At 32.3% G+C, this 16,387-nt stretch overlaps 1 protein-coding gene across 1 annotated transcript in view; it reads left to right on the forward strand.

Moving 5' to 3' along the window:
• The first annotated feature begins 3,531 nt into the window (after positions 1-3,531).
• Positions 3,532-16,387, forward strand: part of LOC127705147 (uncharacterized) — a 236,547-nt gene continuing 223,691 nt past the window's right edge. The window contains exon 1 of the mRNA XM_052209400.1: positions 3,532-3,615. The gene's annotated coding sequence lies outside the window, so the exon portion shown is untranslated. The remainder of the gene's footprint in view (positions 3,616-16,387) is intronic.

A 16,387-nucleotide genomic window follows, 5' to 3' on the forward strand; every position in this document is an offset into this window, starting at 1 on the left:
ATGAGCTGACACAACTACATGTTGACATCCCGATTTTTGACCTTCTTAGGCTTCTATGATTTTTGACCTTCTATTCACAATTCGATTAATCACACGTGGGTTTGAATCGATGGGAGCAATATATGCACAAGAAAAACGTCTATGTGAAAAAAAAAAAAAAATTCAAAGAGAAACTAAATTTGGAGCGGCATGCGGCCCAAAAATTTGCGGAAGCGGTAATTTTTTTTTTTTTATTGAAAAGTCAATTTCTCCAAAAAAGGAGCGGGAAAATCCAAAGAACTATTTATCAAATTGGTGTGGCCTTATTGGCACCTTTTCGGCCATAATTCCTAAACGGTTTGGGGAATGACCTCAAAAATCAATCCCAACTTTTCTTTTGAAGTATGGAACCTTGTGGTAAAATTTCATAGAAATCTATACTCTTATACACAAATTATTGCCCTGAAACAAGAAAAACGCTTTTTGGCCCCTAATTACTAAAATTGCTAAAACTAAATAAAGATATATACACTTATACTCAAGTTATTGTCCTAAATCAGACAAATAATTTGTTTTTGGTCCCTTTCTGGCCCGTAATTACAAAACAGTAATAATAACCCCCAAAATCAATCCCAACCCTCCTATTGTGGTATGGAACCTTGTGCTTAAATTTCATATAGATCCAAAAACCAGTAAAACTGACCTTTTTTGGCCCAACAAACCTTGTGCTAATATTTCATAGAGATCCATACACTTATACTCAAGTTATTGCCTGCGAACCAAAATGTCTTCAAACGCAGACGCAGACATCGCCATAACATAATATGGACGCAAAACATTTTGCAGCCGTATAAAAATGTAATTGTAAGAATTTAATGCTTCTGTTTGCTATTTTATAGGATTGTAAAAGCGTTGATCGTGTGCACATTATTAGTAAGGTGCGTTTCCGCGCTTCATACAAAATGTGCTTCACTAAACACTTTTACACCCCAATTGAATTACAAAAAAAAAGCATTCATTTCTTATTCATGTATATATTTGAAATACCCATTATAACGCATTCTGTAAAACTTGAACATTAGAATCTTTGTTCAACTTTTGTTGTTGTTGGGTAGTATTAACCCATTTTGCCTTTTCGTCTTTTTTTCACTTGGTTATGATGCTTGTTTGTCCTTTTCAACTTTGTTATTGCTATTTTGGTATCTTCTTTAAATTTTCTTATTTTTGAATGCACTGGTGTCAACAATAAATGATTACAGTCGATTTCCAAATGCATGCAGAGTAAGAGTTTGATTGGCTTGCTTCCCTTGCTTGTTTTGTTTGTATTAATGTTTGCTCAAGCATTGTAATTAAGATTGACATCTGCAAACAATATAAGTAGGCGGATTTAAACCAGTATATAGGTAAATATGATTATTTGATAGTGTCCAATCAAATTAAAGTATAATGTATACAAGTTTAACTCTGCCTTTATATATGGTTTTCAGATGTCAATCTTAATTACAATGCTTGAACAAACATTAATACAAACAAAGCAAGCAAGCCAACCTAACCTTCAACTTGCTAGCATTATGATAACAGCTGTAAAAGAAAACTAATTATACAACACTATTTAAAATCGTTTATAAATGCAACAGAAATCAATTTGTTTAAAGAAAATGCGTGTAGGATTTCTAGAAATGGCAAACCTAAAGTCACATTGCTCTACTTTTTTACGTGCATTCTTTGTGTTTATAAATGTTTTGACAGATATTTAATTCCCTTTACTTTTGGAAATAGAAAATTATTTCTATCAATTTTTGATGATCTGATGCAGTTCTACATGCTCGAGTTGCATTCAAAACATAATTAAATTCTACAGTTCGACCATATACCTTCTACTTGAACAAAGTAATGGACAAAAAGTATTCAAGCAAATACTTTAAATTTTGAGTTTGAAAGGTCTTGCAGTAAACACCACTTAACAATATTGTTTAGGTCTTAAGTTTAGATACAGTTTCAATTTTGAACAGAAATAGTTGATTGTTATATAACATCCCTCTTGTGGTTGGAAATTTGTTATGAGCAATTCAAAAAATATATATAAAACAAATAATCTGGACCCATTATAGATACATTATATATTTTTAAATGCATAATATTACATATACTAAATGATTATTTGTAAAGGCATTTGTCTTGTCTGACAATTTGATTTTAACTAGATAGCACAAATACCTGTATACTTTTCCATTGATTACTATTTGATATATTCTATAGTAAACCTCCTCTACAGTTACGTTCCAACGCCATGATCATTTATAATTTCCCTTTTTTGGACTTTTGGAAAATGTTGTCTGTGCTGTATTTAAACCCCTCTACCAAGAAATTTGTTTTGCTGGCACACGTATAAAAATTTCGGTTTTTATCCAACGCAATCATAGGTTTGAACGTTGTTTTCAATTTAGACTTGTATATATATTGATATATATATATACTAGAAATAATTACTCTAAATATCAGCACAACAATGTTGAATCTGCAAATTTGCGGAAGCAAATTTTTGTTCTATATATACTAGTATATATTGCATACAGTAATATAATATTACTACAATTATTCCTCAAAATGTACCTCCTCACAGTTGCCCATGCAAAGTAAAGGCAACTTTTTACCGGAAGAAACGGGGATGACTACTTGTAATATATATTAGTCATCAGGTTAAAGGAATTCATTAAAAGACACGATTTTCCGTCATTTTTTATAATATAGACCCGCGCACTATGGCTATTTTGTATCGATTACTGCAACTTCGAGTTTTATATCAGTGCTTTGAGAGAAGTTGTAAACCTAAAGTATTTGTTAATGTAAACATTTGAACATGTTGTTTTTTTTTCAAATTATAATAACGGACTATGAACATAGTGGTTTTAATATGAATATTTTAGCAAGAAAATATTGAGTAAACATATGTGTACAACATCCACGTGTTCAGCCATCGCATTGCTAGGATCATGAAAACACGATTTCCATCAAGTTTTTCTTTTATTTACCTGTGTACTTTATTGTGGAAGCTCGTGTCATCATAAATGGAATACAACTGATTCATTTTGAAATGAAGGTTACTTTCAGAATGACGCGAGATTGCTGTTAGCCAATCAAACTAACGTATTATAATGAAACATACATGCAATGTAATTATATATAATTTATGTAGAAACATGATACATGATTAAATAATTCATGCAATGTAAATTTACAATTAGATCAGTTATAGATGAATGTAAGATTCGCAAAAATAACCATGTTTTGCCCTTTGTTAGTCTTTTGTGTTTTTTAATTTTGGTTCATTTACATGTTTCTGAGTTTAGTGTGGCGTCCATTTCCCTAAACTAGTATACATTATTAAGGGGTCAGCTGAAGCCGGGAATTTCTCGCTGCGTTAAACTTAAAGACCAATTAGTGGACTTTCTGTTTTCTGCTCTTTGATCGGGTTGTTGTCTCTTTGACACATTCCCCGTTTCCATTCTCAATTCTATTTCGAAATGCATCACAATAATCATTACATTGATCAGAGATGTGTGTAATCGTACATTTATCATTTGATCGATAATGGAAAAACCACGTAGATGGTTAATACATGAAGAAAATGAAAAGGTAAACATATAATGTACAAATAAGTTTGAGAATTGATTCAAAATTGTCTTTCAGATTAATGTTTTTTGTGGTTGTGTCCACCTTATAGTCTTAATTGTTTATATTTTTGTTGCTGTACTCAGGATATAACATTGCAATGGTAGACTCTGCTTAATTTTTTTTAACTATTCAACAATTTAATGGTTTTAACATATATAAAAGAGATAAGGATATATAAGTCGATAAATATCAACCGATATTACTACAAATGGAATTTATCTAATACATTTTTTCCATCTGTCGTCAACACTTTAGATTTTCAGGAAATGAAGCACTATTTTTAGATGTGGGTTTTCCCCATTTGAAAGATGAAAAACAAAATTGATTTAGGATAGTGTATTTCATTGGCAATTTCTACATTTTCCCTTTGATCTTACTGCTTAATATTTTTAAGATCATGGACCTGATACTCGAAAATATTAGGCACGTATCAGTTTAGCAAAGTCACGTGTTTATGTCTATCCGCGTCAATTTATCAATGAAATTCATACAACCGAACAACTATCACAACGTTTTGTACTTATAAAAATAGTTTTATAACTGCATGTATTTCATTTTATTCAATATTCTCAACAAGAAAAACATATCTTTAAGATAAATTGCCTATAAAAAGAATAATGACATTTTATTGTTTTTGATACTGGCTTTATCAGCTCGAATATCAGCTCGCCCTATCAGGCTCTCTTTATATTCTTGCTGATAAAGTCAGTATAAAAAAAAAAATGTAAAGTATGTGTAGACTGATTGATTTATTTTGATTTTTCAGTTGCTCTTAGCTACTGTGCTTATTTTTTTTTTAATATGTTATTAATATATTAAAAATATTTTGCGTGCAGTTTTTATACTACTTCATGGATAATGACATTTATCATCTTAAGGATGTACTTAGGTCAGGTTTAGGAATTTGTGTCAGATGTTCGGACTCCTTGGTTTTTTTCCTTCGATACAGGGTAAAATATTTTGTCCCGTAACACCCATTTTTCTTTTCATATATATAAGACTTCAATAGCTCATAAAAGGTCATTTACCAAAATTTAAGCAGATTCTAGATTTCTTTTCTTTCGATTTGAGACCCAAATAATACCAATGCAATTATATGAGGTAAAAGTCCGAGTCAGCTTTTTCCCGCCATTTTGTATTGAGTGGTATAAAGATGTGCTATAAAGTATATTGATCCAATAGCCAACCGTTTATAGTATGGATCACATTTCCGACCTAACATTTATTACGTGCTACGTGTACAATGTTTCGAGTGCTTTCGGAATAATATTCCAGGTAACTCGTTCGGATGTCATCCTTTATCTATTATCTATTAAGGTCGGAAAAATGATCCATACAATGAACGGGTGGATATTGGATCAATATACTTAACAATTCATGTATATATGTTTGTATATTTTGTTATGTAGTCGATTTTTAAATCACTAAAGCTTGTGTTTTGTACTTTGTTTATTGAATATTGACTTCAAATATAAATGAAACTTTGAATGAAATTGAATTGATTTGTCATCGTTTTCTAATATCTCATTTTAAGGAATCGATCTCCTACTGTTGTATTCTAAAATTTATCTTAAAATGGAAAATAGGATATCTCGGACATGTTTGCAAGTCATAACAGTATCGTTTACTATTTTATTTTGAGTTCAGTTGGTAAACCTATGTCAAAGGAAAAAGCATATATCTATGGCATGGTATTGGTTGCAAAAATTTGATATTTTTCATTTAAATGCAATATTTCTTATTTAATTGGTATATTTCTTCATTTAAATGCAATATTTTTTTATTTGAATGGTATATTTTTTCATTTAAATGCAATATTTTTTGTTCAGATGGTATAATTTTTTATTCAAATGGTATAATTTTTCATTCAAATGGTATAATTTTCGTTCAAATGCAATATTTTTTATTCAATTGGTATAAAATGTCATTTGAATGCAATATTTTTTATTTAATTGGTATAGTAGTTTTTTTATTTATATGCAATAATTGCATTATGGGATATTCTTTGACGTCATAAGGTCAAATTTGCAACAACGTTTGTGATTGGTCGGTAATTGTTTGGATTTCTCCCCTTTCTTTCTAAACCAAGAATTAAAAATCGCGTCAGAATATCGCCCCTCTAACTAAATCTAACGTTCGTGCAAGTCCTGCACTGGCTGTTAAAATCTTGTGGTCATAACTAGTATTTCTATTGCAAAATTTCGATGGTCAAAACGTTCGGTCCACTTTTCAAAAACCGTTTCATTGTATATGGATTTATATGCAAGTATATCGTTTTTATACGCCCGTCAAATTTTTGACGGGACGTATTATGGTATACAAATGTCCGGCGTCCGTCCGTCTGTCTGTCTGTCTGTCTGTCTGTCTGTCTGTCTGTCTGTCTGTCCGTCTGTCTGTCCGTCCGTCTGTCTGTCCGGCTGTCTGTCTGTCTGTCCGTCTGTCTGTCCGGCGTAAACATGTCGCACCGTAACTTGAGAATGACTTATCCAAATTTCATGAAACTTAACATAGTTGTTTCTTATGATGGTCAAACGATCTGTATACTTTTTGGTGATAATAAGATTAAAACTTTTTGAGTTACGGGACTTAGTAACTAAAACAGGTGTGTGTTTTTTTTTCACATGTCGCGCCGTATCTCAAAAACAATTTATGATTATTGCTTAAAACTTTACACACTTCTTAGTTATATTAATCTTAAGATCTGTATACTTTTTGGTGATGATTCAAAATTTTATTTTTGAGTTATTGAGTATTTTGTAAAAAAAGGGGGAGGGGTTTTTCACATGTCGCGCCGTATCTCAAAAACGATTTATGATTATTGCTTAAAATTTTACACACTTCTTAGTTATATTAATCTTAAGATCTGTATACTTTTTGGTTTTGATTCAAAATTTTATTTTAGAGATATGGAGTTTTTTGTAAAAAAAAAGGGGGGGTTTTCGCATGTCACGCCGTATGTCAGAAACTATTTATGCTTATTGCATAAAAATTCACACACAAGACGACGGGCGTATCATGCGCTCATGGCGCAGCTGTTTATTTTTAAATAGATTAGACACCGTTGGTTTTCCCGTTTGAATGGTTTTACACTACTAATTTTTTGGGGCCCTTTATAGCTTGCTGTTCGGTTTGAGCCAAGGCTCCGTGTTGAAGACCGTACGTTGACCTTGAATGGTTTACATTTACAAATTATGACTTGGATGGAAAGTTGTCTCATCGGCACTCATACCACATCTTCTTATATCTATATACAACGTAAACTAGACGTTTCTCAGACTGTTTTCTTTTTTTAATAAATCCTTTGCCGCGCGTTGTGTACTGATTGATAACTCAGTCTGGGAGAACAAGATTTATTTCAGTACCAGTTGTAATTAGGTTTGAGCAAACTTCCAGTAATTGCAAATACTCTTATGTCGGTGCTTTGTGTCTATTGTCTTAATGTTATTTTTTTTGTGTGTGTCTCGTACCGATCTTTTGAGTTAATTTGCTGATTTGTGCAGGTTGTTATTTTATTGTACTGTTACACCACTGTCCCAGCTTCGGGATGGGTTGCTGACAAACATGTTGTTGTACTGTTACACCGCTGTCCCAGATTAGGGGGAGGATTGGGATCCCGCTAACATGTTTAACCCCGCCACATTCTGTATGTATGTGCTTTTCCCAAGTCAGGAGCCTGTAATTCAGTGGTTGACGTTTGTTGCTTTGTTATACATATTTATGTTTCGTTCATTTTTTTTGTACATTAATTCGGCCGTTAGTTTTCTCGATTGAATTGTTTTACATTTTTGATTTCGGGGCCTTTTATAACTGACTATGCGGTGTAGGCTTTGCTTATTGTCGAAGGCCGTACGGTGACTTATAGCTGTTGATTTCTGTGTCATTTGATCTCTTGTGGAGAGTTGTCTCATTTGCAATCATACCACATCTTCGTTTTTATATCCACCCTGCCATATTCTTTATTTGCCTGTCCCAGGGATGGAGCCTGTAGTTTAGTGGTTGTCGTTGGTTCCTATCTCGACTCATATTTGATATTTTGTAAATTGTTTTGTTATGTATAATTAGGCTGTTAGTTTTTTCGTTTGAATTTTTCACACTTTTCATGTCGGGCCTTTTATAGACGACTTTACAGTATCAGGTTTTTGTCATTGTTGAAGGCCTTACGATTGTCTACAAAAAGCATTTGTCTACATGACGGCAAGAAGCCCTACAGAGATTATGTTTGTAGTATTTCATGTAACCCGACTTAAAATAAATTTTTCTTATCTTATCTTATCTTATCTATAATTGCTTACATCCACTTCATATTTGAACTCCGGTGGATAGTTGCCTTATTAGCAATCATATTCCATCTCTTAAATTTTTATATTATATACGTGACTTCTAAACTCGTGTTTTCCTGAACAAGCATGAAATAATTTTCACTGGGCGTTAAAATTAGCAACAAACAATCAATCAATTTAAACTTGTGTTAAATAAGAGGAAAACCATTTGATATTTATTTATTTGTTGGGGTGGGGGACAGAAGGATTTCATATATGAATATGGTTGCCTGGTAAGAGCTGAAAAATAGGCATGATTAGCGACAGATTGAAATGAATAATAATGCCCTCTCTTCCCTTCCCCATCCTTCATCTATAAATTTAAACTGACCACCACGGAATAACCCAATAGTGTTGAAAGTAGCGTTAAACACCAATCAATCAAAATCCCTTCCCTAGAATATCAAATAATCGTCCCTTAACTGTTATTGTCTGTGTAGTTCTTATATTTATCCAGCTTATCGTCCTACAGGGATGTCCTACTAAGGCTGTCATACCACAAAAACGTTTATAAAACAGCTCACATTCTAATATATCTGCATTCATAAATTTATTAATTTCATTTAGACTAAACGACGCCATGTTTGTTATGTGCCTCTGCCGTCAACCTATCAAAAAAGAAGAGGTGGAAGAGAGCCAGAAGATCTTCCCAATGCAAAAACAAAAAACAGAAATGGACTTCTTCTGGCTCACTTCCGAAGAACAAAAAAAAAAAAACCGCACCCCATTGATATGTTTTAAAAACGCCTTGCCCCTACCCTTTTTTCCAAAAAAATGGCATTATTAAATATATGAACATATATATAATCATCAAAATTAAAATGCTATTGTATTTTCATAAGACCTACTTTATTACATGACCTGGCACTAATGACATCTATCTATAAGTCCTAGCATACATTAATCATTATATATAATATGAATATGTTTCTTGTTTTAATAACCACATATGATGCTATGCATGAGTCACCATTTATCAGGACATGAATTGGGTTTACATAGACAGGATAAGGGACGACATCAGAAAATCAATGAAGGATAAAAAACTTAATTCAAATAGTTTTGGGGGTGGGTCAAAATTGCTGCAAATTTTGTTTAATTAACATCGATTTTATATATATCCTTATTGGTCAATCAATTTTTCCCAAATTAAGTTAAGAAGAGGGGGGGTTAGGGGGTCAGTGAAAAAAACTATATGAATTAAGTTTTTTTTATCCTACATTGAACTTTTGATGTCGTCCCTAATGTGCAAAAAAATAGATAAGGGGCGGGACCAAACCTATAGATAACATAATAAAGAAATGATGAAATATACAGAATACGATGATTGACTTTTGGTTGCCTTATGTCCAGTGGCAAATATGTCACGCATGTTTAGGACAAATATAATAGAAATCAAAGGATAAAGAATAGAGTGAAATGGTAAAAACAAAAAGATATAGAATTATAGAAACGATCTTTGATCTGAAACCCCTACCTATTTTGTTTTGTTTACCTACTGGTTCCTAAATATAATATAAATGCTTCATCTCGTAGAGACACAACTTGGAAATGTTACCAGTATAAATACACATGGATATCGGCCTAATTGAATTCTGAGGAAGACCAAAAGTGAAGGGAGGGGTAGTACAGAATTTTAGTATAAGTTTAAACTCTTAGAAGTTCGAGGAATATAAATGTTGAAAATATGCCGCACAGCCCTATTTTTTGACTTTAAAAAAAAAAAAAAAATAGTAGTGCATATAAACCTTCAATTGTAGGATATCATTTTTTACGAAACTTCATAGTACAAGTAGCACAGTTTTAGCCGTAAAAGGAGTTCCTATGGGAAATTGCATTGTCTATATTTCCAGAAGTGCAACCTATATTGGGTGAAAAAGAGAACACGTTGAATTTCACCAAATCTGGTTTATCCTCAGCGATTTTAATGAAATTAACTCAAATATAAAGTTTTATAAATATTCATGAAGATTGAGTAAGTTCTGGGCCTTAAATATGATGACTCAGCATAAATTCACAGTTTACAGTATGCAAAGTAAAATTCATAATTTATGCATATATGTAATTTAAATTGTTAAGAAGTGCTTATATTTACTCTTCGTAGTCATTGAAACTCATAGATCCTTGATGAAGATTGTTGTTAGGGTGTTTTACCCTGTCGAAAATCCACAAGTAAACCATAACGCCTGACCGTTCTCTATTGTCATTGACATTTTTACCTATTATGTCTGTTTGTTTTTGTTCACACATCGTTGTCAATATAATGGAATTTTATGCGACTGACATACAAGTGAGAGGTGTAGCTAGCTATAAAACCAGGTTTAATCCACCATTTTCTACATAATAAAAAGCCTGTACCAAGTTAGGAATATGACAGTTGTTATCCGTTCGTTTGATGTGTTTGAGCTTTTTAATTTACCATTTGATTAGGGACTTTCCGTTTTGAATTTTCCTCGGAGTTCGGTATTTTTGTGATTTTACTTTTTTTGAAACCGCGGCATAAAGAATACAAGCTAGAGATACAAAAAATACCTCTATAAAACTAACAATAGTGTGTCCTATCCTAAAAATAGACTAAATATTCCATGTTCACAGAAACGGCAGAATTATTAAGCAAATTTGAGGTCCCAGTGGCAAAAAACTGAAAAAAATCCTTAATCCCTGGGTCATAAAACACATAATTTAACCTGTAAAAGCTATGATTTTATCATCATAAAGGTCTTTTGTATAGAAAACATCAACCTTGCTTGGAAGTTATGCAAACCCCCCCCCCCCCCCCCCCCCCCCAGATTTTAGCAGTCAGCTTTATAAAACATTTAATGAATATATGTATCAAACAGGTAACTTCATACATACAATGTTTGAAAATATGGCCTTGGTTAAACACTTATATTTGCAAAATCATGTTAGATATATGGTTAGAGATGATATTATTGTGAACTGATCATTTCAGGCAGAAATTGTGAACTTTTATAGATAAATTGGCATACAGTAAGATGTGGACTGGAGATAGAGGCAGGATTAGATACTTTATATAATCTTGAATGTTGGAATTGTTAACTACTAAAGTTTACATTTATAGTATTCTGGAATGCTTTCAATTTGTTATAAGAGTAGTTTCATATAGGTTCTAAGCATTTCATGTTAGAAAACATGCACACAGGGTAAGGTGACAACAGTTAAAGTACTGTTTTCAAATTCTTTCCATTGTAGGATATCATTTTTGCGAAACTTCATAGTAAAAGTAGCACAGTTTTAGCCGTAAAACGAGTTCCTATGGGAAATTGCATTGTCTATATTAACAGAAGTGCAACCTAAAACATTCGAAGGGATGACTTCAACTTTACCGTTTGGAACCACTGCTTCAGTAAGCAGCAACCTATCTATCAAGGAAATCATGATAGGATACACAATCTCTGGAATAGTGTATCATCTATGAGATATATACTCCATATTCAGGTGCTGTTGGAGTGTAGCTACATTGAAAATAAAATTTCACAATAAAGAAGCTGAAATCATCCCTTTCGTCGTGAAATGTTCTTCTAAATCGATCCCAATTTCTAGATGTTTGTTATGTTTCATATGTTTTAAAATGACTTTCTGTGTATTAAACGAATTTGAGGTATTTTCTTGATTAACCCTTTATATGGTATGCCCTCAGGCAAAGCTAGCCTTAGATGGATTTTGTTTTTATTTTAGGTCCCTTTTGGTCATAGAGCTCTTCACGTGTCTCAGTACTTAAACAACTTTAACCTCCGAATATTTGGCTTTGAGCATTCTTGATGAATGTTAATTCAGAAAAGCTCTTCTGACTCAAACAAATTATATGATCTTAAAAAAGTGTGCATCATTGGAAACTAAACAAATGATCCTAAAATTGGCTTTGTACCGTCATATAAAGAGTGGTGGCAAATAGTAGAAGTTGTATGTGATTGTTCTACAAAAAGAAAAGAAAGCAACAAAACAAAAAACAAACAAGCAAAGCAGTCGATTCAAAATTTACAAAGATGAACAAATAAAAGTGGCAATATATAAAAATTACAAACATGACAAGACAGACTAACAAACACACTACAAAAGAAAAATAGAGGAAAAAATAATAGTCTAAGAAAAAGTTCTTCAGAAAGTCGTGAAGTTTGACTTAACTTAAGTTTTAGGCTTTACTCTAATTCTACTGGTACTAATGGAACTCTTTGTGTTGTGTAAATCTACATACAATTAAGTAATTTAAAAAGGTCCCAATTGTTACTCCACCAGACGCGCATTTCGACAATAAATGTCTCTTCAGTGATGCTCGAAGCAAATATCTTTAAAAATCGAAAACCGTAAACACTCATTGAAGAGCTAACTTAACCAGTGTTAACAGAAAATGACCAAATGAAAAGCCAACACCGCACAAGGAATCAGAGCTTTGCCTATGGGATTTAATTCCCAATTTAAAGATTGATTTAAACATAATAATCATAATATTCATAATATAATGAATAAAAAAGGATGGAAAATACATGAAAATGTGTATGATCACCGTTAAAACCTGGTGAATATATATAGGTTAAAAGGAAGTAAATAAAGATGATTGGCGCCACCTAGATTTCACATCCAAGATAATAGGTAGAAGTAAATTTATTTTCTGCTGCCCTTGTAATTAGAAATCAAAATTGATCAAGTGAGAAATGAGTGTTGGCCATTGGTGTAGAAATAGCGAAAAATTTAGAGAAAACTTTCTGTGACGAGAAACATTTTCTGTGCCAAATTATGCAACGGGTGTTCTTCATTTATACTATTTCGAAAATTCCGGAATCGTTGAGTACCCTAAAAAAATGCCATTTTTCTATCAAAAAAGCTGCGGCACCATATATGTTTTGCAGTTTTAATTACACCCAAAGGTGTTGATAATTCAGATTTCGACATTTTTTTCAATGGATCTTTGATAGGGAAAACACAGGACAAAAAAAGGCTACCATTGTCGCCTATGTAAATAATTACTTCCTTGTAACCTAAAGCGAAATAACGATTTCTGGCGCATCCCTTTATTTTTTGAGATATTTTAGAAATTGGAAAGGTAAATTAATAAGGTAATAAGTGATAAACTGTATCAGAAGAAATTTTCTGATCGCCATGAAACTATAGTCTATATCAAATTTTTACTGTTTTTCATTCTTCTGCCTAAGGGGTAGGGTTCATTAAACTACTGTAAGAACGAGAATTCTGTCAAGGACTCTGTCTTTAATCATTTCTCCTCATCCTCGATAACACTGCATGTATTTATGTATATCTAAAAAAAAGGGGGGCTTATTTTTGCTGACGTTAGCGACATTTTTGTATTTTTAATGGTAAAAATGTGCCAAAATGCCCCTAAAATATTAAAATTAGGTAAAAAATCAAAGGCTATACATGTTTCTCCTTAGTATCGTCAAATTGAATGTTCTGCACACGATTCATATAAAAACACATAACAGCAATGATAAATTTTTAGTTTTACCATTTTTATAGTCTATTTCATAAAATATTTTGATTCTTATGCAACGGTGTTCATATATTCGTGATAAAGACATATAAGTTGGACACATTTATCAAATCATCAGCCTAAAGTCTTTAATAGGACTATATCGAACTTTATTAATCAAACACCTCGTTTTAAACATAGCCAAACAGTCAAAATAAACTGATCAATGGCCCCAAGTCTGTAAATAGTAACGTTTTCTGCAAAGGGGGGTATCTGTAAAGAAAGTCATTTTAAATGGGGAACAATTGTATATTTAATCCAAAAATTTGAACTTAAGCAGTAGGGGAATATAGTAATCGACTAATGTAAAGATTGTCCGATTTTATTACATTATAAGTAGTAGGGGAAGTGGGGGTTCTGGCGACTTTTTGCTAATGTTAAACCTATGGGAGAGGATACCCATGAGGATACCCAGTGAGGATACCCTCTGACGTCATCATTAGGTATTACGACACTAATTAATTAAATTAATTTCTTTGGTCTTTGGAGGACAAGGTCATTATACGGTGTTACTAATTACGGCTAATTACGTATATGTAAGAGAATGATAATCCCTTTCTTCATAAATAAGTACGAGCGTTAGCGAGTACTTATCATGAAGTAAGGGATTATCATTCTCTTACAAACTTAGAATATTGTAAAGTGCTCAAGACTCAAATGATCTATTCAAGAATTAGTTTAATTGTCAGTGCAATGTTTATAATTGATGCATGACTTCCTTTTTCGGCATGTCATTTATGGATAAGTTTTAGTGGTGTGAGGATTTTCTTACCATTTGGGAAATATTTTTATAAAAAATGCGTTATAGATACTATGTGACACAACAGTAGAAAGAAAAGGTAGGAATTGTATGTTTCCTGATTGTGAGTATGAATGTAAATCATGTAATATTTTAGTGAGGAATTATCCTTTTTTATTTACAGTTTAAATCAATTAATACATTTGAGTAACAACTAAATTTTATTTCACAGCCAATAATTTAGTCCGGCTTTTTACATCAAATACTGTTTCATTATGTGAGGGAAATGTTCAAAAATAATGCCCTTAAAAGTTTTTAATACTGTTTCATTATGTCAGGGAAATGTTCAAAAATATTGCCTTTAAAAGTTTTTAATATGTTCAAAATTAAATTCCTGTTTTTTTATCGGATACATGTATTGGAAATAACTATTCTCCCCAACCGCTGATCAAGTAATCAAAGTTTTGGAAAGCTAAAGATTTAGGTTATTTTTTATCTGAAAGATTTAAAAAAAAATTTTTTTTTGCATTGCTATGTTATTAATATTTTCATAATAAAATTCACGGAACCAATTTTACTGCACCAGTAAACTTCAACTTATTTTGAGATTTTTGTTTGTTTCACAATTCAACTTTTAGTCAGTTTCAATTACTGTGTGATAAATCCTTTCAATCTGATAAATGTGCTTCGGGGCAGTTGTAACTCATTTATAGAAACTCTTTGTTTTGAACTGTTACAGTAAATAGACCTAAATAATAGGATAATCCCTTACTAAGAACATGATTTACATTCAGTCTTCACAATTAAGAGGCATCCAATTCTACAATTTCATTGGTCGAGAGTACTTTGCTATATTCTAAATGCTGATATTGATTAATGTACAGATGTCTTTTATGTTTTATTTGCATCGTTTAAATGTGTAGGTAAACGATTTTCAGTGTCGTTATGCAAGTGAACTACTAGTATTAACTGTTTCATATTAGATGTAGTTATTGTTCAGTAGGCACATAGTTGAATAACAACAATAGTATGTACAATATTTGATATCCCCGTCAATTAGACAGACATGGGTCGGAGAGCCATCCACATGGTGTCTTTACAATATAACACAATCACTTTAACCAATTTTTACATAAAAGAAATAGAGAGTCATTTATCACTCAACAATATCTCTAACCTCACGAAAGGGCCAACAGTATGCTATCTTTCGTGCAGGGGTGTAAACTGTCGAGACTTGAAGTTAGTCTTTCCGGGATAGTTAACTCTCTCAAATATCAGATAAATCGCGAGCTTTAATCCAAGAGTTGAATTTCGTTGGCCAGTGTAACCATTTCACATAATATTGCTTGTTGGGTCCTTTGCCTTTTGTTTTGAGGATGTTTTCAACTTTCCACATATCGTCTTTCCGAACATCCACTTTCTGCACTTCTGATTGGTAGAAGGTTCCTGAAATTTCTTCGTCTTGAAAATCAATAAGTCGATAAACTAAATATCTCTCCGCTCCATTTCTCATCGTATTCCCTGGTAAAAAGATTTCTTATGTATGTAATACGAACTTTATCACCGATTTTGAAACGGAAAGGTTTTCTTATTTTCTCTGTCTTAGGTTGTAATCTTTTTGGCCAATACATTTTCCACCACAGGTTTGTCTCTTTAGATAGGGTGACTTTATCTGGTGCCATGCCAATCGTTCTATGAAAGGTCTTGTTGTAGCTGTTAGCAAAATTCTGTAAGTTATCCACATAGTCATATGACTGCTTCCTGGTGATAAATCTCATGATTTTTTATTTAATAGTCTTGATCACTCTTTCAACGTAATTAGCTTTGATTTCCGTTTTTTGTGCAAATATATGTTGAATATTTCTCTGTTTTAGGAGATATTCTACTAATCTTGATCTGAATTCTTGTCCTTTATCTGTTCTTATCCTGTTTGGAGATCTTCCTTTTGACAAAACATGTTTCAAAGCATTCGCCACGGATTCACCTTTCTTATTCTTTAGAGGTCTTAGCCATATATACTTGGAGAATATGTCAATCACCACCAATATGAAATTAAATCCATTGTTAAATTTCGAAAATTAAGACATGTCCATCAAATCGACATCCCATTGGTCGTCTATTCCAATAACGATAACTCTGTTCCGCTTAAACGACCTTGTTAAGGGTCTT

The sequence above is a fragment of the Mytilus californianus genome, unplaced genomic scaffold (assembly GCF_021869535.1).
Source record: "Mytilus californianus isolate M0D057914Y unplaced genomic scaffold, xbMytCali1.0.p SCAF_6, whole genome shotgun sequence".
Lineage (NCBI taxonomy): Eukaryota > Metazoa > Mollusca > Bivalvia > Mytilida > Mytilidae > Mytilus > Mytilus californianus.